Here is a 24,427-nt window from a genome sequence, read left to right on the forward strand (position 1 = left end):
GGTTCAACAATGGAGACAAGGATTTATAAGGGGAAAGCAAAGAAAACCCCTTGTGAGTATTATGAATGAAGGCAAATGCCTAGAGAAGAGAGAGAGAGAGTGTTGGAGCAAAAGTAGCTCAATACAATAACATCAAATGCTAAGAGTGAAGAAGAAAGAAGGGGGAGCATCTCTTATATAGAGATGAGAGAGGAGTTGCATTTGTAACTCCCATTTCTATGAATGCCACATTCATAATAGGTGTGTGCAAAGTGTCACAATCCTCTTAAGGAGGATAAACTAAATAAAGAAATAAACAAGAGTTGTCCTTACATGTGGAATAAAGGACAAACAATGACATGTCCTCCACATGTGTACAAGAGGACAAACTACATTTAGGGACCCTTGGAATATCCCAATTAATATATCCAAGAAAAGATTAACCTTTCTAACATTTGTAGTACTAAACCAAATTCAATTTAAAATGTTTACTTGTATTAATAATTTAGAAATTAAAAATCAAATAGAAAATATATACTTTGACTACTAGGATCCCCATTCGAATCGCCACCTCCACGGTGCTTGGTTGATGTATCAGGATTGGCAGGTTGCAATCCAATGTAAACAATTAGTGCATTTATCAGCAATATATACATATAAGTACAAGACAAATACTAAGAAATCTTAATTATTCATTTTAATATGTATATCAAATATATAATCATTGTTTCCTTACTTTAAACAAATATAACGACTTATATTTTTGGAATTTAGTATCGAATACAGTAATTGGTAGAGTATTCAATTTGAAATATAAATCAATTGACTTATTTATCTCATTGAACGATCCAACAAAAGAACCTTGTGCACTCATTGCTCGGAGTCATGTAGCCATGGCTGTATAACCTTTTGTGTAGCCTAATTTCTTGTCCTCTTCAGATATTGTTTTTTTTAACTCCATGGTCTACATTTTTTCTCAGCAACATCAATTACCCATCTTCATTTTTTCATGGCATACCACTAAAGAAACATACAAAGACAAAGCCAGCCAAAAACCTAAAACATCAATTATCAAAACTTAACATCGATCTTCCATCTCTTCCTTGTTGGGATCCTCTCTAATTCCTTGCCATCTTAGCAAGAAATTAATACAAGCCTCCATTTTAGGTCAAGTATTAAAGAACTGGATATTATCCCTGATATATGTTGATGTCCTCCTAGCAGCATTAACATGCAATATTTCTCCCAAATCATATGCCATATAAACCTCAAGAAGCGCGATACATAGCTTCTCATCCATGTTGAGTACAACATTTTCCAGACCCACAAGCTAGGTAGGATCAAAGACATTATAGCATAACCTAATTATTTCCCCTTTCTCTACATTTTCCCTAGCCATGCATCCTATAAATGAGTTGATGATAGAGTTGTTTATACACCAAGTGTAGTCATAATTGAATGCTTTTTTCCCCAATTGCCCAAGAAATAACAAACCTAGACACATCATCTACCAGATTTAGAATTTGATTCCACCTCTCCTATTTTACTGACCCTCTATACATCATAGTCCTCACTTCCAAAGCATGGAAGAGGGATATAGAAGAGTCCATACTGGCCAACTAACAAGTTGCCAAAAAATGTAATGAGTTTAACAATATCGAGCCTTAAATAGGAGACACATGCACTCAAGGCATTAAAAAATGATTAATGCTAGACTCGCTTAAAATAATCATGAGCTGACACTATATGGAAATGGCTACACATTATAACCATGCTTCTTAATGATTATTAATTGTATTTCTCCATATAACAGTAATTATAATAATGGTTCCTATTAAAAGAAATTAATGATGGTATGCAATCCTGCATAAAATCTAAGCCTTACTCCTCCCATCAACTATTCATTGTATTAAGTTTATTCGGTCTCTATTAAATTCTAAGATGCTATAAGAGTAAAGTCTTCACCTTCCACTCCTTTATTAGCTAACTTGTTTGCCTCTACATTTCCTTCATGAAAAATGTGTTGGATTCTAATCTCTTCAAATTGATCTATTAAATAGAGAATAGTTTCAAGTTTCGCATTCATCACCTAGCTTGGTATCTGACACTTTCTAATTGCATTCAAAAAAATTGTGAATCTCCTTAAATGATTAATTTAGTGATCTTATTTTTTAAACTTAATTTTAAACCTTCTATTAGTGCTTCTAGTTCTACTGTATTATTTGTTACATTGCCCAAAGGTTTGGCTCTTTTTATTATCCAATCTCTAGTTTTCAATTTCACTATACATCCTATTCTATCTTTTCTTAGATTCCCTCTAGAATCTCTACCAATGTTTAATTTCTTCCATCTTTTCAGGGGTGCTACCCATTTGTACTCATTCTTGGCTATACTGTCCTTTTTAGGGTATAATAAGGAGGGATTAATCAAGTGTTTCCAATTTTTCCTCATGATCCCATCCCATTCCGAAAATGTCCCTTCGGCTTTTAATGTCTTCTAAAGGTGACAATTCATAACTACAATGATAGTTGCCTCTACTTTATTGAGAAAGGATATCATGCTAAATTTTGCGCTTTGAAATATACATTTGTTTCTCTCATTTCATATCTCCCACATAAGGATTGCTAATGTTATATTCCAAAGTTTATCATAGAAACTAAGTTTATTCTTAATTGGTCATCCCCACAGGTGGCCTTGTAGGTCTAGGGGAAGTGAAGAAGTCCAACTAAGCTTATTTTTTATCCAATACCAAAATTCTTGTGCAAAAGTGTAGTTGAAGAAAATATGCTCCATAGTTTCAAAGTTAGCCTTACAAAGGCTACATTTAGAATGACCTTCAAATCCCATTTTGGTAAATCTATCGGCTACTAAGATCCAATTTTAGATTGCTACCCAAAGGAAAATACCTACCTTAGGTAGACAAGCTACATCCCAACATAAATTCAAGGGGATATTCATGTTTTCCCATCTTTGTGAATTGATGATGATGTTATATCCTAACGTTACTTTGTATTGCCCATCTTTGGATGCACCCCATTTGAGTTTATCTTCTTGATTTTTATGATTCACCATTTGTTCTTTCAAGATGTTTTCAAGGATGGTTTTGTCTACTAATGGTATATTTACCAATGATTTCCATACCCATGATTCTTCCCAATCAATCCTTACCTAAGTTTTAAAGTTTGAAACCTTCGGACCCCATAAGTTGGTTAAATTATTTATGATGTTTCTAGATATACCCGAATTGATGATCAGAGGCTAGCCATCCCAGGAATCTTCCCAAAAAAGAGCCTCTTCTCCTCTGCCTAAATCCCAAGTGAGGTACTTGTTAATCAAAGTCTTGCATCTCATCATAAAATTCCAGCTTTCTGAACCTGCTAGGGGATTTTGGATTCTAAATAGAGAAGAAGGGTCATCCAGATTTAAATATTTGTTGTATAAAAATTTTGCCCATTTCTTTTCTTTTTCATTATACATTTTCCATACTAGTTTTGCTCCCAGCGCCTCATTTTTCTAGTTGAGATTTTTTATACCCAAATCACCTTGATTCTTTGGCTAATAGAAATTGTCCTATTTTATAAGTGTTTGTTTCTTATTTTCTTTTGTTCCACTCCAGAAGAAATTTATGAGTTTTCCTTCCATCTTTTTATTAATTGCTTTGGGTAGTGGGAGACAAGAGAGAGGATAGGTGGGGATAGTTGCAAGTATGGATTTAATTTTAGTTGCTCTTCTTGCTTTAGTCAACCATTTTCCCTTCTAAGTCTTTGTTTGTCTATCAATTCTTTCAAGAATGTTGTCTCATCCTTTTTTATTCCTAACCCCTTTCTCTAAATAGATCCCTAGATATTTACATGGGAAATTACTTTTCTTATATCTCATTTCAGTGCAAATGTATTCTTCCATATCTCTTGATGTGTTAATGAAGAAAATTTCTAACTTTTCTACATTCACCTTTTGACCCAATGCTATAATTACAATCCAATATAATTTGTTTAAAAGGTTTGGTTTCTTCCTTAGTACTTACTATAGAGAGAATAGTACTGTCAGCAAACTGTTGATGGGTAATGTTTGATACATTTTATGCTACCATTATTCCTTTTATTATGCCTTTTGCTTGAGCCTTTTGGATTGATCTACCAAAGGCTTCTACTATAATAATGAATAGAAAAGGTGAGATGGGGTCTCCTTGTCAAATTCCCCTTGAAATATTGAAGAATCCTTTAGGGGTACCATTTGTTAACAGAGATATTTTTGGAGTAGATATACAATTAAAGATTTTGTTTATCCATTATTGGGAGAATCCAAATTCTTCTAGACATTTGCATGAGAACCTCCAATTCACTACATCATAAGCTTTTTGTATGTCTAGTTTCATAAACATGTAGGCTTCCTTATTACCGATTGTTGAATGAATAGTTTCCTACATGACAGATATCTCATCCAAGATCGATCTTCCTAGTACAAACCTATTTTGTTCCTTAGAGATAATCCTTGGAAGCAGAGTTTTGATCCTATTTGATATTGCTTTTGAATACATTTTATGTATTGTATTACATAATGCTATGGGAAGAAAGTCAGAAGGTGAGTTAGCTGTTGATTTTTTTGGAATTAAGGTTAGGAAAGTATGATTGATTTCCGTCAAAATTGATTCACTATTCCTAGTTGCCTTGATTGCCCTCCATAATTCTTCCCCCAAAATATCCCAACATTTTTTAAAGAAAAAAGCTTGGAAACCATCTAGCCCTGGGGATTTTTATGGACTGAGTTTAAAGAGGGAAATTATGATTTCTTCTTTAGTGAATGGTTTACTAAGATTTTTATTATCAACTTCTGTGATTACTTTTGGTATTTCTTTTAATACTTGTTCTTGTTCAATTAAATTAGAGGAATCATAGTTATTTAGTAAGTTTTCATAATATGTAACAAAAGTTTCATCTATGTTTGCTAGGTTATCAATCAAGTGTTACCATCTCTATTTTTAATTTGAGTGATGGTATTAAAAGATTTGTTATGGATAGTACTATTATGAAAGAATTTTGTGTTTCTATCTCCTTCTGCGAGCCATTTCTCCCCTAGATTTTTGCCTCCAGAAGACCTCTTCTTTTGCTAAAATTTCCTCTTGTTTGGCTAGCAGCTCTTTTTCTTTATTAAATTTCTCATTTTCCATACCACTTTTGATAACTTCATTATTTATATTTTTGAGTTCTTCGTCATTATCTAGTTTTTCTTTGAATATATTATTGAAATGTGTTTTGTTCCATTTTAATATTTTTTCTTTTATCATTTTAAGTTTTGATACAAAGCAATACATCTTAGATCCTATGAACTTACCTTCTTCCCACCATTATTTGATGTTTTCCATGAATTTTTTATCTAAGAACCACATTTTTTCACATTTAAATGGATTTCTATTAGGTTTCTTAGGTTCAATGAACTCGATTTTCATCGGATAATGATTTGATCCCACTATTGGTTGTATAGTAGCTATGATTGATAAATCCAATTCTGCTAATTCTCCTTTAAAGAAGAACCTGTCCAGTTTTTCTACTATATAACTAAAATATTTTTCTTCTATTATTCCATGTGAACATTCCATTGTTGGTACATATTTCTAGTAGTTTATTGACTCTAACCCATTCCCTGAATTATGTTATTGCCCTAGAAATTATCTAGGACCCTCCAAGTTTCTCTTTGAGATCCAACATTGCATAAAAGTCACCACCTATAACCATGTTAGTATCAGGATATAATCTAATGAATAAAGTGATTTCATCTGTCATGTCCCCTATTCAAATAATTTATAAAAAAAAAAACTTTGCTAAGGCAAGCAGGCTCCAAAAACGTGAAATTTCGGAAAAAGGGGCTAATCTTTGGAAACCAATGGACTAATAAATAAAAATTATTATTAAATTATATTTTATTAACCCCTCTTGGACGTGAGTTAGGGTTATGCTCTTTTTAAAAGGGGGTTTGGAGGCATTTTGGGCTCATTCTACATCTTGATTCTTGCTAATTTTTTTGTTGTTCTTCAGAGGCTGCCAAACCTGTGGAGAAGGAGACCCAAGAACGGGAGTTTGCAAGTTTCTAGGAAGGCTAAAGATGGGATTTTGAATCCATTCCATGTGCATGCTCATACAGAGTTTGCCTTTGTGCTGAATAGTGCCGATTTGGGTGTTTTCGGGGTTGTTTTTTGTTTGAGTTTGGGTTTCCAGTTGAGTGTTTCATATCAGTTTGGTTTGCTGTTGTATTTCAGACTTTATGATGTTAAAATAGGGCTGAATATATGTATTGGGTCGTGATTAAACTTCTGAGATAGTTTATGAGTGTTTTGTGGTGTTTCCGGGCATTTTTTGCGTTAATTTCGGGAGCTCGATTGAGCATAGTTTTGCCCTACATTTGTGAGCTGTTGTGTAAAGGCTATAAAAATCTGGAAATGTCATTTTATAGGCTGTTATGCTGCTGAAATTTCTATAAAAATGTCCATTTTCAGATTTATTAATAATTTGTGAAGTTGTGAAGTTTTTGGCACTAATTTGGACATACCCGATTTGGGTTTTATTGGGAAATTGGCAGATCTTTGTAGTATTGGTTGTTTGATTTTAAAGTTCTTATTTGAGGCTAGAAATATCATTAAAAAATCAGTAAAGGGACATTACAGTGGTATCAGAGCCGTGATCTTGCCAGCCTGAGGGTTTGTAGAAGTTGCATGTCAGTTTTAACAACTACCCAGATCTTGCATGTCAAGTTTTGATAACTACCCAGATCTTGCATGTCATACTTTATGATTGCATGCAACTAAGTGAAAGAGAAAAAAGATATTTGCAGCGAGAAAAGAATAAAGAAATTTTGATCAAACCCCCAGTTGAAAGCAAAAGTACAAAATCCAAGGAAGAAAAAAGTATGGTTGATCCAGATGAAATGGCAAAGAAATTCTTCCAAGACATCCAAAATACTCAGAAGCAAACAGTGGATGGTTTCGCGAAAACTAGAGAGGCTTTGCGAATATTGACAGAAAAATTACAAGGAATTGCATCTATTAATGAGAAAGGGAGCACTTCAGAGGAGCCAAGAAATGGGAGATCCACACCATCTAAATCAACCAAATCTATTTTCTTGCCTGTAGATGAGCCACCAGTACCAAATCCAGCCATTAATCCAGTGGAAGAGGTTACAGGTAATTTGATTACATTAAGAGCTACTTACAATGGCTTAGATGATGACTTTCGTAGTTCAGTTCCTTTTAGAGAATATGTGGATATGATGAACGCTTTGATGCCCAAGAAAGAGAACAGGAGGGAGCATGACACAAGTGGAAGAGAGCTCAAAAATAAAATAAGCAAGTTTACAGCACCTACTTTTGATGGAACAAATAAAATTTCAGCTAGAGCATGGCTACAAAAATTACAAACTTTCTTCACACTTAACCCCATGAAAGAGAGTGATGCTATTCAATTTACAAGTCTACACTTGGAAGATGCAGCCTATGATTGGTGGTATCATGGAATGACTACTCAAGGTCACGATCAGGTAACTACATTTGAAGATTTCAGTCAAAGGGTGATAGATAGATTTGACCTCAAGGATGATGAAGAGTACTTTAAAGAATTGTCAAAGTTGAAGCAAACCAAATCAGTTAATGAGTATATAGAAGAATTTCAAAAAGTGGTTGTTATGGTACCTGATATGAGTGAAAAGAGGATCGTTTAATTTTTCTTGATGGTTTAGAAGATTCTATTAAGGGTTTGGTTAAGGCTTTCTCACCCTCAACCTTACAGGAAGCTATCAAAAGAAGCTTGCAACTTGAAACTTGCATGCCTATGAAATCAATCACTAATCAAAAACCCCCAAATCTTTGGCAACATAAGGGAAATTTTTAGAAAAAGACTTTCCCAACACTACCACCAAAAGATGTGACAAATGTGGCAAAAAAGAAGGTAGATGAAGAGACTAGGAGTGAATTACGAAGGAAAAAGCTTTGTTTTACTTGTAGAGAACCATGGGTTCCAGGACACAGATGTTTGGGGAAAGGTCAAGTGCACTATATTGAAGTTGCTTTAGAATCTGATTCAGATGAGCATGAGGAATTTCATGATACTAAGGAGGAGGTAGAAGAAGGGAAAGTAAAAGAAATCAGCAAGGATGGCACTTTAGCAGCATTATCAGGAGTCCCAAGATACCATCCCTTCCGAATTCGAGGGGTACTAGCAGGGCAAAGGTTGACTGTTCTTCTTGATAGTGGGGCAACTCACAATTTTATTGATGAGAGATTTGTCATGAAAAGAGGGCTTAAAGCAGAAGATTTTGAGGGATTCAATGTTACTGTAGCTGATGGATTCACTATGCCTTGCACACGGGTGGTGAAACAACTCAAGATGACCTTAGGAGATTATGAGTTATGTGATGACTTCTATGTGGTTGGTATTGGGGAGACAGATCTTGTATTGGGTGTTCAATGGTTGCACTCTATCGGAGGCTATTACATGAACCATCAAACTATGGAGTTTAAATTTCATTCCAATGGGAAAGAAGTCATATTGAGAGGGTTATCGAATGGAGCACCTAAGGCAATCTCTGCAAAGAGGATGGAGAGGACTTTTCGAAGAGGACAAGTAACATGGGCAGCAGGAGTCATAATCCAACCAACAAGCTCTCCAAAGAATCAAGGTAATTTCCATTTTGAAATTCAAAATATTCTTGATAAGCATAGTATAGTTTTCAATGATTTGCCTCCAGGATTACCACCAGATAGAGGTTTTGAGCATGTTATAGAGTTAGAACAGGGTGCCAAACCAGTTATAACAACCCCATACCACCATCCAAGAGGTTATAAGGAAGAAATTGAAAAAACTATTAAAGAACTCCTGGACATGGGATTCATAAGGCCTAGCTCTAGTCCATTTGCATCATCTGTGGTACTTGTCAAGAAAAAGGATGGTACAATGAGAATGTGTATAGACTACAGGGCTCTAAACAAGAAGACCATAAAAAATAGGTATCCCATACCACACATAGATGAACTCATTGATGAGTTACATGGTGTTGTATACTTCTCAAAAATTGACTTAAGATCAGGCTACCATCAAATCCGAATGAGGAGTGAAGATGTGGAAAAGACTGCTTTCAGATGTCACTATGGGCACTTTGAATTTCTTGTTATGCCATTTGGACTCACTAATGCACCTGCAACATTCCAATCTTGTATGAATAAGGTATTCAGTCAGCATCTTCGAAAATTTGTTTTGGTATTTTTTGATGATATCTTGATATACAGTAAAACATGGGAAGAGCATCTAAAGCACATAGACACTATTTTGGGAATCTTGGAGCAGCAATCCTTCTATGCTAAGCTATCTAAATGTGAGTTTGGTTTGACAGAGATCCTATATTTGGGACATATTATAAGCTCTAAGGGAGTACAGGTTGATCAACAAAAAATCTAGGCAATTTTGGATTGGCCTCCACCCACTAATCTTACACAATTGAGAGGTTTCTTCGGGTTGTGTAGCTACTATAGGAGATTTGCCAAGGGATTTTCTCAGCTTGTTGCCCCCTTGACTGATTTGACAAAGAAAGGAGCTTTTGTTTGGACAGAAGAGGCACAAAAAACATTTGATAAGCTTAAGGAGGTAATGAGTTCATGCCCTGTGCTTGCAATTCCAGATTTCTCTTTACCTTTTGTTGTTGAATGTGATGCTTCGGGAGAAGGTATAGGGGCTGTCCTAACTCAAAGGGGACATCCAATAGCATTTGAGAGTCAAAAATTAAATCAATCAGAGAAAGGGTACTCCATCTATGATAAGGAAATGTTGGCAATCATGCATGCACTTCATAAGTTTAGACAATATTTGGTATGTGGGAGATTCATTGTAAAGACAGACCATAATAGCCTTAGGTTCTTCTTGAACCAAAGGGATTTGAATGATCGTCAACAAAAATGGGTAAGCAAATTGCAAGCTTATGATTTTGATATTGAATACATGAAAGGAAAGAATAATGTGGTTGTTGATGCTCTCTCAAGAAAGCCCACTTTGTGTTCCTTATCATCTATCTCTGTTGATTGGAAAGTCTCCATAATTTTAGAGTATGCTAAAGATTCATTTGCCACCAAGATTTTGGATAAGTTAGTGGATGATAACAGGTACAAAGTTGTTGATGAATTGATTTATTACAAGAACAGAATCTTCTTAGTGCTAGGGTCAAAAACTAAGGAGAGGATATTGAGGGCCTTTCATGACACACCTTTGGCTGGTCACCAGGGATACTTCAAGACATACAGGCAAATTCGAGAGCGGTTTTCATGGAAGGGTATGAAGGAGGATGTCCTTAAACACATTAAGGAATGTATGGTATGCCAACAAAGCAAGAGTGAGAAAAATTTTCCTGCAGGGTTGTTTCAGCCACTTCCTACTCCCGAACAAAAATGGGAAAGTATTTCTATGGATTTCATCACTGGGTTGCCCAAGGTTCAAGGTAAGGATTGCATATATGTGGTGGTAGATAGACTAACTAAGTATGCACATTTCTTTCCTATCACATCTGATTTCAAGGCATCACAAGTGGTCGAATTGTTCTTCAAGGAAATTTTTAGATTACATGGTTTGCCTAGAAACATTGTTAGTGACCAGGACAGTAGATTCCTCAGCTCTTTTTGGAAGGAGCTCTTTCATTTGGTAGGAACTGAACTCACTCCCAATACTAGCTATCACCCTCAAACAGATGGACAAACAGAGATAGTTAATAAATGGATAGAAGGATATTTGAGGAACTATGTTTCAAATCAACAACATGCTTGGGTGAAATGGTTACACCTAGGGGAGTATTGTTACAATACATCTCATCACATGTCTATTGGTATGCCTCCTTTTCATGCTCTTTATGGTTATGATGCCCTTTCCTTTGTTGATCTAATACTTTCTGATAGCAGAGTACCCGCAGCAAGTGATTTCATCAAGCAAAGCCAAGACATAATAAGGTCCCTCAAGGATAATCTACAACATGCACAAAACCAACAAAAGATATATGCTGACAGGAAAAGGATTGAAAGATCTGTTGAGGTGGGAGATTTGGTATTTGTTAGGTTGCATCCATATAAGCAAAGCACCTTGAAGAGAAGTGGGGCAGAGAAACTCAAGCCAAGGTTCTATGGGCCTTATAAAATCATCAAGAAGGTAGGAGAGGTAGCTTATGAATTGGAGCTCCCACCAAATAGCAAAATACATAATATTTTTCATGTATCTTGCTTAAAGAAGGTTCTAGGCCAGCAAACCATAGTATCTACAGAATTACCACCTCTTGATGATGAAGGGAAATTAGTTTTGATACCAGAAGAGATTTTGGATACAAGAGAGAAAAGGTTGAGAAATAGGAGCATCATAGAGCATTTGGTCAAATGGAAAGGATTACCACTAGAGGATGCAACTTGGGAAGGAGCACATATTCTTGAGAATTCCAACCTTCATTGCTTGAGGAAAAGCAATATTTGGGAGGGGAGGACTTGTCATGTCCCCTATTCAAATAATTTTTAAAAAAAAAAAACTTTGCTAAGGCAAGCAGCTACAAAAAGGTGAAATTTTGAAAAAAGGGGCTAATCTTTGGAAACCAATGGACTAATAAATAAAAATTATTATTAAATTATATTTTATTAACCCCTCTTGGACGTGAGTTAGGGTTATGCCCTCTTTAAAAGGGGGTTTGGAGGCATTTTGGGCTCATTCTACATCTTGATTCTTGCTAATTTTCTTGTTGTTCTTCAGAGGCTGCCAAACCTGTGGAGAAGGAGACCCAAGAACGGAAGTTTGCAGGTTTCTAGGAAGGCTAAGGATGGGAGTTTGAAGCCATTCCATGTGCATGCTCATACAGAGTTTTCCTTTGTGCTGAATAGTGCCGATTTGGGTGTTTTTGGGGTTGTTTTTGGTTTGAGTTTGGGTTTCCAGTTGAGTGTTTCATATCAGTTTGGTTTGCTATTTTATTTCAGACTTTATGATGTTAAAATAGGGCTGAATATATGTATTGGGTCGTGATTAAACTTCTGAGATAGTTTATGAGTGTTTTGTGGTGTTTCCGAGCATTTTTTGTGTTAATTTCGGGAGCCCGATTGAGCATAGTTTTGCCCTACATTTGTGAGCTGTTGTGTAAAGGCTATACAAATCTGGAAATGTCATTTTATAGGCTGTTATGCTGCTGAAATTTCTATAAAAATGTCCATTTTCAGATTTATTAATAATTTGTGAAGTTGTGAAGTTTTTGGCACTAATTTGGACATACCCGATTTGGGTTTTATTGGGAAATTGGCAGATCTTTGTAATATTGGTTGTTTGATTTTAAAGTTCTGATTTGAGGCTGGAAATATCATAAAAAAATCAGTAAAGGGACATTACATCATCCCATACATTTTGTTTGTTCGTTGTTTGCATTGGTTTGTATACATTAATAAGTATGAGCTAGAGACTATGATTATTGTTGGATACCTTTCTCCCCATCCAATTACTATTGGATGCTATTATTCTAATGTCTACAATTTGTATATTCCATATGATTCCAACACATGCTGATGCTCTGTCTAATTCTTTCATCTCTACTTTCCATCTACCTAATTTTTTCCCTAATTTGTCCTCTTCTTTTTTATTTAGCTTAGTTTCTTGTATCAATATTATGTTTGATTCAAATAGGCTTAGATTACATTTTAGCAACCATTGTTTGCTAGGGGCATTCAAGCCCCTAGCATTCCAAGTAGTGATCCTCGTTGAGCTTCAGAAAGGCTCTTCCCCTTCCCTATTTTGAGAACTTCAAATATGTTTTTTTGTTCCTTAGCTTGACCATCTACTTCTCTTAGTTCCTTTAATGATTTCCCTCCTCTCTTCATTTTTAGTTTGCCACATTTTGGAGTTTTGAATCCTTCCTAATTAATGGAGATACCTAGATTGTTTATGATTGCTTGATCATTGATTTCTTTTGTGATCTCTTCCTTGTCTACATCCTCATCTATTAATTCTTTGAAAATTTATTCTGGTACTTCATTATCTTCTTCATCTGTCTCTAGTTCATTTTCTATAATAGCCTTTTCCTATGTTATATGTGTTGCATTTAGTAAACCAAATTCTTCCTAATTATGCATGTCACTTGTCTGCTCTACATCTGTGTAGTCCTGTAATTTTGTTCCCCTATTCATGAGCTTTTAGGAAAGCTTCTACTTCTAGAGGTACCAAATAATCCTCTAGTTTTTCTGCATCTTCATTAGTTTTTATGCTAAAGATGTCTTTCCCATCTATTGGTGTCTGCCAAAATTTGTAGCTTCTTTTCTTTTCTTTCTTTCAGATTGTTATTTTACTCCAATATTCTGAATCTATGGCTAGGATTAAGCTTTTTCCTACCTCTAAGATTTCTATTGGTTTAATAAGTTCCTTATCTGTGATCTCAATTATCATGTTTGCTTGATAGTCTGTATTTTCACTAGTTATGATATTCTTTCCATCCTTGGGATTCTAATTATTGACCTCTCTTGATCTATCTACCTCTAGATTTGTTAAGTTATTCTCTATATTGTCTACATTTTCTATTTTTGTATTATTACACTCCTCTTTTTCCTCTTGATTTATACGTAGTTCTTTGGATTCATGTTCCAAATGGTATTGTTCCCATAACACAATCTAGTCTTTGATATTCGTCCATAAGAGCATTATATAATGAGTTATTTTGTGCCACTCTTGAATGTTCCTTTCTGTTTCTTTCAATATAATATTCTCCTTTTGACAGATTTTGCATTCCTTTAGAGTTGCAACTGTTGGCAGGCCCATATGTATCTCTTTATCTCTCTTTTTTGATTTAGTTGGACATTCTTGTCTCCCTTTTTCTATGCTCTGGCCTTCTAATGTTATCCTTGCTAATTGAGTGTTTTGCCCTATGACATTTTTCCTTGCTTCTTCTCCTTCCTTCTTGTTTTTTCCCTTTTATGATTCTTTTTTCCTCTAATTCCTATACTCCTTGGTGCTAATGTTATTTATTATTTCTTTTAGATTTGAAATGTTGTGATCTATGCTTAGGTTGGGTCTAATGATACCTTTAATATTTCCTTCATATTTTGTGAATTCTAGATCATAGATGGATCAATTTGTTATAATCATTTTTATCTCAGTTCCCCTTGATCTTATTCTACATCAATTAAGAATTTAACATTGTTGGTTTTATCATAATCTGAGTCAATACCTATAAGTTTGTCGAGCGATTTACCTATTTTGATAAGAGTATATAAATGCTTAATTTCTAATAGTAGAATTTTGCATTCAAACCAAGTAGGTATTAAATGTAATTTTTCCTCATTCTAGTTAGGCACCCAAGCTTGGAATTTAACTACATAACCTTTATAATAACAATTTGATATTGAAACTATTTTATTCCTGATTTATCTATTTTTGCAATGTAAATAAATTGATGACTTTGAAAAGGTACTGAAACTTACCTATTTCTTGTAGATCTTCTCTAATTTCTTTATCAAATTTGCTAAATCTTTACTTGGTCTGCTCCAACACGCATATACTCCAAGCTCTGAATATTCCTTCCACTTTTCTTCTATATACCTATCACTGATAATTAGTATGTCATAAAAATCATTCCTATTAGATTTGGTTTCCTTAGATGACAACAAAAGTGTATCAATACATCCTTCCTCACATTATTTCCTTTATGTGGGAGCAACATAGCTGGCAATCCTTTTACTGTATTGTCTACTTTGTCTTTTATTCTTTTATGCGGTGGAATGTATATTTTTCAATTTTGCTTGGGAACCCTAACTTCATTTCCTAATGGTACTTACTGCTAATTTTTCCCTAGTGGAATGCGATTAACTACTAATATTTTGGTAGATTTAGATATCTCATGAGTACAATCATTGCTAATTTTTTTTGTTGATGATGTCAAATCTGACTGTCAAACTTGTGCCTTTGTATATCTTGTTTTCAAAGAAATGTTTTTGCCTATTTGTGTATTCTCCCATATTGTTTGCAACATTCTGAGACTTATTTTTCCTTTTATTTTTGTTTGATATTACTTTTTGTCATTCATCATCTTCTTTGGAGGTTAGGCATAGGTTTTGATACAATGTTATGATCTTCCTATTTCTTGCTTCATGTAATTTGACCATGGTGTCAAAAGTATCTACCTTCAAATTTCCCTTTGCAAGCACACTGAATTTGTTACCGATTGGAATATAGGGGAGCGCATGTCATCCTCTCATTCTTTCTTCTTTTTGGCTCGATGGGATCCAAATGGGTGTTTTTTCCCTATTAGGGTAAAATCTTTTCAAAGAGGTTCCCTTGACAATGGCATGTTTTGTGTTTGCTCGAGTTTCGTTTTTATAAAAATCTGCTTTATTCACAAATTTTCCATTTCTTGCTTTTCTCACCATTTTGTTTTTATATAATTTACTAAAATATTTTAAATAGATTAATAAATATTATTTATTTAAATTTAATTTATCAAATATGAATAAAAAATCATTTTTAAAACCTCTTCAAAAAATCTATTATGAAAAATTAATAAGAGAAATACAAAAAAGAAAAAGAAAAAATAATGACGTCTTTCTATTGACTAAATAAATTATACAAATTAAAAAACAATATTTAAAGAAAAACTAAACTAAAATAAAAATAATAATAATAATTTAAAAACTAAAATCTAAATCAATTTTAAAAATTAAAAGTTAAATAATAGAGATCACAACATGAGCTAATGTGTAGATCACAAGTAATTATTATTTTTAAAATAAATAGAAAAATAAAAACAATAATCAAAAGTGGAGATAATAACTAATAAATATCAAAATGAGAGTTAAAAGTGGAGTGAGATTTTAAAAACTAGTCGGTAAATAATTAATGGGAAGGATTTACAATTTTTCGGCCAAACTGACAACATTTTGTACCAACTGACAACTTTTCTGTCAAAATTTTAATTTTCGAGAACAAAGTTCCCACAAATAGCCTATCAGCTAAATAAAGACTTTCAAGTGAAATATGATAGTTATTTCAAAAATGAAATATGATAAATATTTTAAAAATGAAATTTCAATAGAAATTAAGTACATTAAAAAAATGAATTACACAAACATTATAATATGTAAAATAACAAAACAAAAATTGCCTGTTCATGGGTGTATTGGGGTTAATCCAATCTTGAAAAGGGAGAAGGCATTATGGATATCTCCAGAGGAGGGATGGATTAAAATTAATATTGACGGGGCAGCAAGGGGTAACCCAAGTGTATCAGGGTGTGGATGTGTGGCAATAGATCATAAGGGTAACATAATTGCATTTACAGTCAATCAGTTGTTGGATGATACAAACAATATTGCAGAATGTTTCTCTGCCAAGGAAGCTTTGAGGTTAGGAGTTAAATTTGCATGTCAACATATACATTTGGAAGGAGACTTGAAAATCATTATCAATGGCATCAAGAAAGGAAAGATGGAGGCATGGCATCTGAATCAAAGTATTCAGAAAATCAAGGATTTGCTTCTAGACTTTGAGGATTTTAAGGTTTCACACTGCTTCAGGGAAGCAAATAGAGTGGCGGATCAGCTAGCCAATTTAGGTGTCAATTCAATATTGGGTCCTCAATATGAAATTTTTGAGGACTTCTATCACCTTGGAGAGTAAATAAAGAGAGGAAATTTTTTGGCCATTAGATTTAATAATCCACTCATGGTACCTCAATTTGAAGTCTAAAAGGAATGGTATTATGATTTTGACTCACGAGGACATTAGTCATCTCAAGGTAAGTAGAGATTTGGACATGATACCAAGGCATCCCTTGTACATGCCAAATGAATGTTTGATTTGCTTTAGTACCTTGTCCTAGAGAGTTTTGAGGATGTTAAGTTCAAGCAGAAGGTAGGGAAAGGTCATTGTTTCAATCTGAGGTAGAAATGGAGGCAAATTTCGCCCTTGATTGGGATTTGTAGATACAAACCTATGAAGGCCAAATATCAACATGGCACTTGAAACACATTTTTGTTATAGATGACCCGAGCATTTTGAAAGGAGTACAGCAGTTATTTGGGCCAGAGTATCTGGATGATTTTTGTAAGAGGAGGTCAAATTTAGATGTGGCATTATTATTTGCACAATTCTTTCTTTGATGGTGGGGGATCCAAAGATGGGGTTTGACAAGTTGTGGGTGCAAGCACCGACAGCCAATGGCTCCTAGGACTAGATGAAATTATTGAGCGAGTAGTTTTGGGAAAGTGAATTGAAATGGGTACTGAACCCTAGCAAATGATTGGTGGGGGGAAATCCTCCATCCAACCATTGGTGGTGTGGCCATCTTCAAATCCATAGGGTGTTCACATCCCCAAAGTTATACTGGGATGGAAAATGATTATGGAATACCTGGCTGAAAACATTTGAGTGATGAAGGAGGAGGGGTGAGGGTTCATGAAGGCCACGCCGAGGAAGAGCACTTTGGGCCCTGGGCAACAACTTTGCCATCAGATTGTGAAGAAACATCAGTTGAATGAGGGGGTTTCCACAATAGAGGCAATGTGGGTCGATGCTTCTCTATTTCTAGAGGAGGGAAAAGGTAGTGGAAAGCACCATAGGATTGGCTAGGGATTATCAGTGGAAGATGATCATGCAACTCCAACCTTTACATGCGAGGAAGTGACGAAATGGTTCAAGGAGTAGCTAATATCAAAGGTGGTGACACTTCTTTTTGTTATAATAATCAATTAATGTAAGGGTGGGTGTCAGTACTATCAGAGTGTTAATACTCTATTTTTGGGTTTGTTATCTAATGGTATATGTAAGGGCAAGGGTAGCTTAAAAAGTAAAGCTTGAAGCCATATTGTCATAATGTACTCTCTTTTATTATCAATACAAACAAATATATTAGCAATCAAAAAAATAATAAAACAAAAATTGCATAAGAAATGGCTATGGCAAATAAGAATTCTAGAGTTAGTACACATTCTTCTTGCACTACTTGCAGTCTATCTTGTTTCATGGTTGTACTTTCATTAGCATTTTATATGCTACTCTTTAATAAACACTATGATAGATTTTTAAATGAGAATTTTTTTAAAATTATATCAATTTTGAATTATTTTAACTTTTAAAATATTTTAAACAAATAAATTTTTAATTTTAACTAATGAATGGAAAATATTTAAAAATTTATTAAATTATTTTATCCCTTTTCTTACATTTTAATACTATATACAAAAAAAATATGTAAAGGGTAAGTATAGTAGAAAATATATTTTATTATCTTCATTGTTTCAAAGTATGAAATAATTAAATAGTTCTTTTAAATAATTTATTTTAAATTTTGTGTATACTTTTTAATTTTTACAATTCTACAAAAAAATATTTGATTTTCTTGTACACAAAACTTAAATGAGAATTATATGGTAAACCTCAAACTAAAAGTTAAAAAAATCCTTACACAAACTCAAAATCCTTATTAAATTATAGTTATTACTTTGGTCATAATGATATCTTTAATCTTTTTGAAGTGAGAGGGGGTAGATGAGGAAAATAAAGAAAATGAAACTCTCGCTTCCCTATATATATATATATATATATAAGCTAGTATAATCTACCTTTCTTAATATGTGGGCTATGATAGGAAAAAATATTAAGTACTTCAAATGTTTTAATATATATTTATATCTATATTAAAAAGATTTGAAAATAAACTTCTTAGACCATCTTCATAGAGATTTAAGAATAACATCTTAGATCATCCTTCGTAGAGATTTTAAGAGTAACTTCTTTGTTGTTCTAATGACATTTTCAATAGAAGTCAAGTGATGAAAAAGGAGAAGTTGTTAATTGTTAATGATAAAATAATTATTTCCATAAAAAAATTATGTATATGTATGTAGTGCCTCTCCCATTTGACTTTTGTAAGACATTCTGATGGATGCAACCTTGTTGATCTTTTGTTGTGATGGATCATGATTATGACCATGAGTGGTCTACACCATTGAGGTGTTTGGATTTATGTTTCTATATTAATTGCTTTGATTATGCTTTTGACTGATATATGAGATTATGATTTATGGCTCACTGAGGTTTGTGCCAGTGCTTACCAGGATCGATGTGGTATCATGAGGTTGTTCCACGATTACCCTAAGATGTGTGCAGAGATTGCACTATGTACTATTACCATGCTACACTGGACTAGGTTCCTGTAGCAGTGGATAGTCATGTTTATGACTGTGTTTACTTACGTGTTTTAAGTGCCTTTTTGTTGTTCTTTAATCAATCATTATTAAATGCTTAGGTAATTAGAAATGGATTGTTCATGTTGGATTTTTGGTTATGTGTTGTGGTCATTTACCTTGTTATATTTTGATCTGAGAGTTATGTGTTACTTATGTGATGTTTTACATTTGAGAGGACCTGAGAGTTAGATGTTATACTTTGATTTCAGTATCATAGATGTTAGACTACTAGGTTGTTCAGTTGATCATATTGCATGACGATGCCATTTTGAGATGACAGTGTGTTTTATGATGATATCTGGTTATCTGGTATTTGGACATACCTCTAATTATGTTAGGTGATGGATTTAATGCTATGGTTATTTACTTCATTCTTACGTTGTTATGCTTTATGCGAACGTGAGTGATGTAAATAGATTATTTTAATATAAATTAATAAATGGTTAAATTAGGTGATTTAATGCTTTTATTGCTTCAAAAATGTTATTATATGCAAGTGGACTTGATCGTATTGTTTAGTGTGCATGATTTATATCCCTGGCAGTGGCACATGGAGTTAGCGATTCAGCCTTTCATATTTTACCAATGTCATCCTTGTATGGTCGATGTATCCTTATTTTAATTATTTTATTAAACCTACCAGTGATTATTAAATCCGAACTCATTTGCATTATGTGATTAGACCAGTGAGCGTGTCTATGCATTTAGAAGTTTGCATTGTCGCAAAAATTGTTAAGGAATTTCTATGTTTTTGGGTTTTCAAGCTTTTTAATTATTTTATTTTAATTTCTAGCAGCTTTTCCATAGATGAATTCCTATTTCTAGGAATAGCCTGTTTTCATTTAGGTTTCGGGGTTTAACTAGGTTGGCTAGTTATTTGCCCTAATCAATTATTCACTCAAAAAGTGAATAAATATCTAAAAAGGAATTTAATTCCTCACTTCTCACTTTTGAATTAGAAAGTTTGAGAGTAAAACCCAAAATTCTCTTCATGAGGATTTACAGTTTTGTTCGCTGTGGGAGCTACGAGCATGGGATCATCGTGAGGTTGGGCTTGTTGGATCCAGCACGGGAAAACCTTGAATTACCGCGATTTTCAGCTACTTGTGCGGGCTATTTATTTTATGATTCAGATTCTCATTTTTCCCTTTTGGCTGTGAGGTAGGGCTTTCCTATTTTATTATTTCTACTATATTTATGCTTCTATTTTTTGTAGCCATTTGTTTGGAGGTTGAGAACTAGTGTTCCCCTCCGTTTCTATTTGTTGGTTCTACCCGGTTGGGCGGGTATGAACATTTTCCAATTTTTTGAGATGAGGGTTTGGGGTTTTACGCCATTATGCTAGCCATTTTTGCATACGGTGTCTAAACTCATTTATTTTTATATTTTTGGGGTTTTTGTGCCCAAAGGTCAAATGGTTTTTAATTTTGGAGTTTTTACCTTGTTTTGTGTCACCTTGTTTTCTTGGGTTTTCTTGGCACAATTTAGGTCGTGGACCTTGATGATCCATTTGGATATCAGTCAGACCACTATTGCACTTTTATGTTGCATTGGGGTGCATGTCACATCCGTACTCCTGACACTGTGGTTGGTTTAGTGATTTTATACTTGATTTTATGGTTTCTTTTGGACACTAAGATTCGTGTAGAATCTATGCTCCCAATTTGAGGCTGGTTGAGTGAGTTCATGATGTTTGGTCTTGTTGCATCATTGGGATTCGTGTAGAATCCATACTCTTGGATTGAGGCCGGTTGAGTGATTTCATGATGTATGATTTTATTGGCTTTGGGATTTGTGTAGAATCCATCCTTCTTATGTTGCTTTCAATTGGGTGTTATCTTTTGCATTGTGTTCTCATCTTGTCCTTGTGTTTTGATCTTTGTGATGGTGGTGCGCCACACACGAGTACGTGCGCATACATTTATCGGGTGACTTGCAACACTTGATCTTTCGTGGTACTTCCAGAAGTTATGATCATTGAGGTTGGGATGGGAGTATGCATGCCCACGGGCACTTGTCGTAGGATGAGCATGGGTAGGGTAGGGTAGCACATGGAGGGGGTTTTTATCTCACAACCCGATGATCATGGCACCATGGGTTGGAAGAGGAAGCTTTATATAAGTGATAACTAAATAAAATGTGTGAATGGTAATAAAACTTAAGATAATAAAATGTGTGAGCACTCGATTAAGTTTGAGGACACAATGTGTGAGCACCCATTTAAGTTTGAGAACACACAATTTGACCTTGGGCTTTTTGATGCCAAGCGACTCTCCATGATGTTAGCCCCTACTTAGTAGCCTATTGAGTGTCTGACCAGGACTTGTACTCCTTGCATTGTCTTAGGTTCTTGGTTGCAGCCATCATACTGTCTGGCGTGAGTGTTAGCCATGGATTTTGTTTTATGTGTTTGTGGTTGGATCATTATCTCCATCAGCATGGCAGGTGTGGACCTATGGGTGTCACGTGGTTGGGAGGTGTAGCTACCTCTACCACTGCTAGGGACCGATGTATAGAGGTGGTCTTGTCCTAGTGCGACCGTCGTTGGATGTTTTCACTTGATGCTTCAAGTTTCGAAGTATGCTTTCTTGTGATTTATGCTTTCATTGGAATGCTTAGATATCATGTTTAGATTATGTTAGTTTATTTGATGCATTTCCATATTATGATGTTTAGCATATGACTTGATGATGTGAATTGTTGTATTGGATTATCTATTGCTTATTGGTTAGCATGTTAGATTTCCTTATTATTTTGATTAGCATGTGATAGGTGATGTTATCTACTGGTAGGATTATCTTATTCTTTACTACTAGCATGTTAAATTTCCTTATGCTTATATTGTAGCATATTTTGGTAGTGGCGTCCCTATTGCAATAGTATCGACAATTCAATCAGTGACTTGGGATGTTATGCGTGGGGGATGGCTAGGGCCCATGATGGTCTTATGATGCTATTGACAGTTGGGAGGAACCACGTACTTAGTTTGGCTATTCAGTTATTGCAATGTTATTTATGTACATTGCGATGCTCATGATTTACTATGATGTTTCTTTTAGTACGTTCTGTTATTTCTATGGTTTAGATGGATAGATATTCCTCTTTCTTATTCCTTGGCATATTGTTGATTATGCCCTCGAGTGTTTGCTCCTTGATCTATGTGGATCCGATACTCCCTGGGTGTGGAGGTTCTGAACTCAATTTTTCTCTATTTTTCCCCTTTTGTGTTTTCCTTAAGTATTTTTGTGTTTCTCTAGGCAACATTTTATCAACATGGTGCGACACAAAAATGTATCGCATGCCCATTGAAACTCTGTCATGCATCCCTTGATTCTATCGCACGCCTCTTGGAGAAATATCGTGCAATACTGGAAAGTATCGTATCTCCTTGTGAGAAATGTCGTACGACACCCTGAGAGTGTCGCATGCCTTTGGGAGAAGTATCGCCCAGTCCCTAAAAGTGTTTCCCTCCTCCTTTAGAAATGCCACGTGATACTTTTCTATGTTGTATTAAAGTATCGCCTGGTTAATGTAAAAACTTGTGCGGTCAAGCAACAAGTACTTTTCAGTTTAGTTCAAACTTTTTGAGAGTTGATTTAAATACCCTCTTCGGTGTTCTTCAACCCTATGGTGTTGCTTTTTTATTTATGTTTTGTGTGTTTCTGTAGTCCATCTCTTAGGGTTTAAAATATATTGTTTAAGTATAAGTTGAACTTATACTTAAGATATATTTTAAGATATTTGATGAATCTTTTGAGATAGGTTTCAGACCTCTCGGAGATGAGATAAAGTTTCTAGAAAATTTCAGGGCTTTAGAAATCTAGACTTAGCCAAATTTTAGGATTCTACATCCTACCCCAGCTTGGTGTTTTTTTGATGAGTGGTCGTTTCTTGAGCCCTCATCTTGTGTGTAATTGTTGTTGGCTTTTGTTTGCGTGTGTCAGTTTGGTAATGGCGTTCGGAGATCTGTTGGTTGTTGGGATTGTGGTGAAGTCTTCCGTTGTGATCTTTGTGATCCCTATATGATGTTGTCATGTGCATTCATACTTGTAAAAAAAAATTTTTCTTGGCTTGTATTGAATCCTTGTTCCAAAGATCTCCGGACGGGGCATTACAATGTATATGTATATGTATCTCCCTATTTATCTATCTATATGTATGTATATGTATATGTATGTGTGTGTATTAGAATTTAAATGAAGTAGAGTAAATAAATTTGAATCAAAAAATAATAATTTTGTGAATTAAAAAAAATTGATTAACAACTTTGACAATAATAATTGAAATATATATTTTAAAGTAGTTATATAGTTTTGTAAATTGAAAATAATTAATAATTAAATTAATAAATATGTTTATGAATTATAGATTTTGGATTGGCAAATTCTATCTATTGGATACAATTGTTCAATTGTGTGTTGTCTTTGATGTTACACAAATGTCATATTAGTTATCTGATAGAATCTACCGAGCTCAATTGGTCAGCAAAGCAAATTATAGAGTCTACTGAGCATTCCTGAAAGTTACTCTGTGGAAATAGTTTCTATCGAGCTCACTCTAGCATTGAAGGAATCTATGGCAAAAGTCAGTTTCTACCGAGCTCACAAGGTTCACGAAGGAAAGTTGGTGTTCACTGAGTTCACTCGGTCTCCTAAGGATTTTTCAGAGTTCACAGTGTTTATCGATCTTTAGTTGATTAACACTGGAAATCATTTTTGGAGCAGTGTTTATCAAGCAGGGTCAGCCAATGAAGGACTTTATTATTTTGGGAAATAAAGGTTAATTGTGTAATGATTGTAGCCAACTGATGTAATGATAATTGATAATTGTAACTTGTAAATGAGCCAACTTGACAATTTGTAAGGTATAAATAAAAGGTCAAGTTTTGAATTCTAAAGTATGGATGAGTGTAATGAGCGAGCATGCAAGTATATTGTTTGTGAAGGTGTGAACAAATTTTGAAAAAGGATCGAATATCCTTAAGGAGCAGCAAAGTTGTATTCGATTAAAGAGGATCTAGTGAAGCAAAATAGAGATCTATATCAACAAATTTAGTTGCATCTCATTCAGGTCAACTCATTGTTACTTTCTCACAATTGTAGCAGTGATTTCTAAATCTCTTAATAGAGTTGGTTTAACAGCCATTTTATAAATCCTCTAGCAAGGTGACAATTCTATTGAATTGTTCTAAAGTCCTCTAGCAAGGCCACTTCTAGCAGGGTGATTAAATCC

The 24,427-nt window shown here is 34.4% G+C and overlaps 1 pseudogene; it reads left to right on the forward strand.

Moving 5' to 3' along the window:
- LOC149558015 (uncharacterized) overlaps positions 1 to 24,427 on the forward strand; it is a 104,700-nt pseudogene that overhangs the window by 64,908 nt on the left and 15,365 nt on the right.

The sequence above is a fragment of the Cupressus sempervirens genome, chromosome 5 (genome assembly GCF_028749045.1).
Source record: "Cupressus sempervirens isolate cs-2001-9-10 chromosome 5, ASM2874904v1, whole genome shotgun sequence".
In the NCBI taxonomy this organism is placed as follows: Eukaryota; Viridiplantae; Streptophyta; class Pinopsida; order Cupressales; family Cupressaceae; genus Cupressus; species Cupressus sempervirens.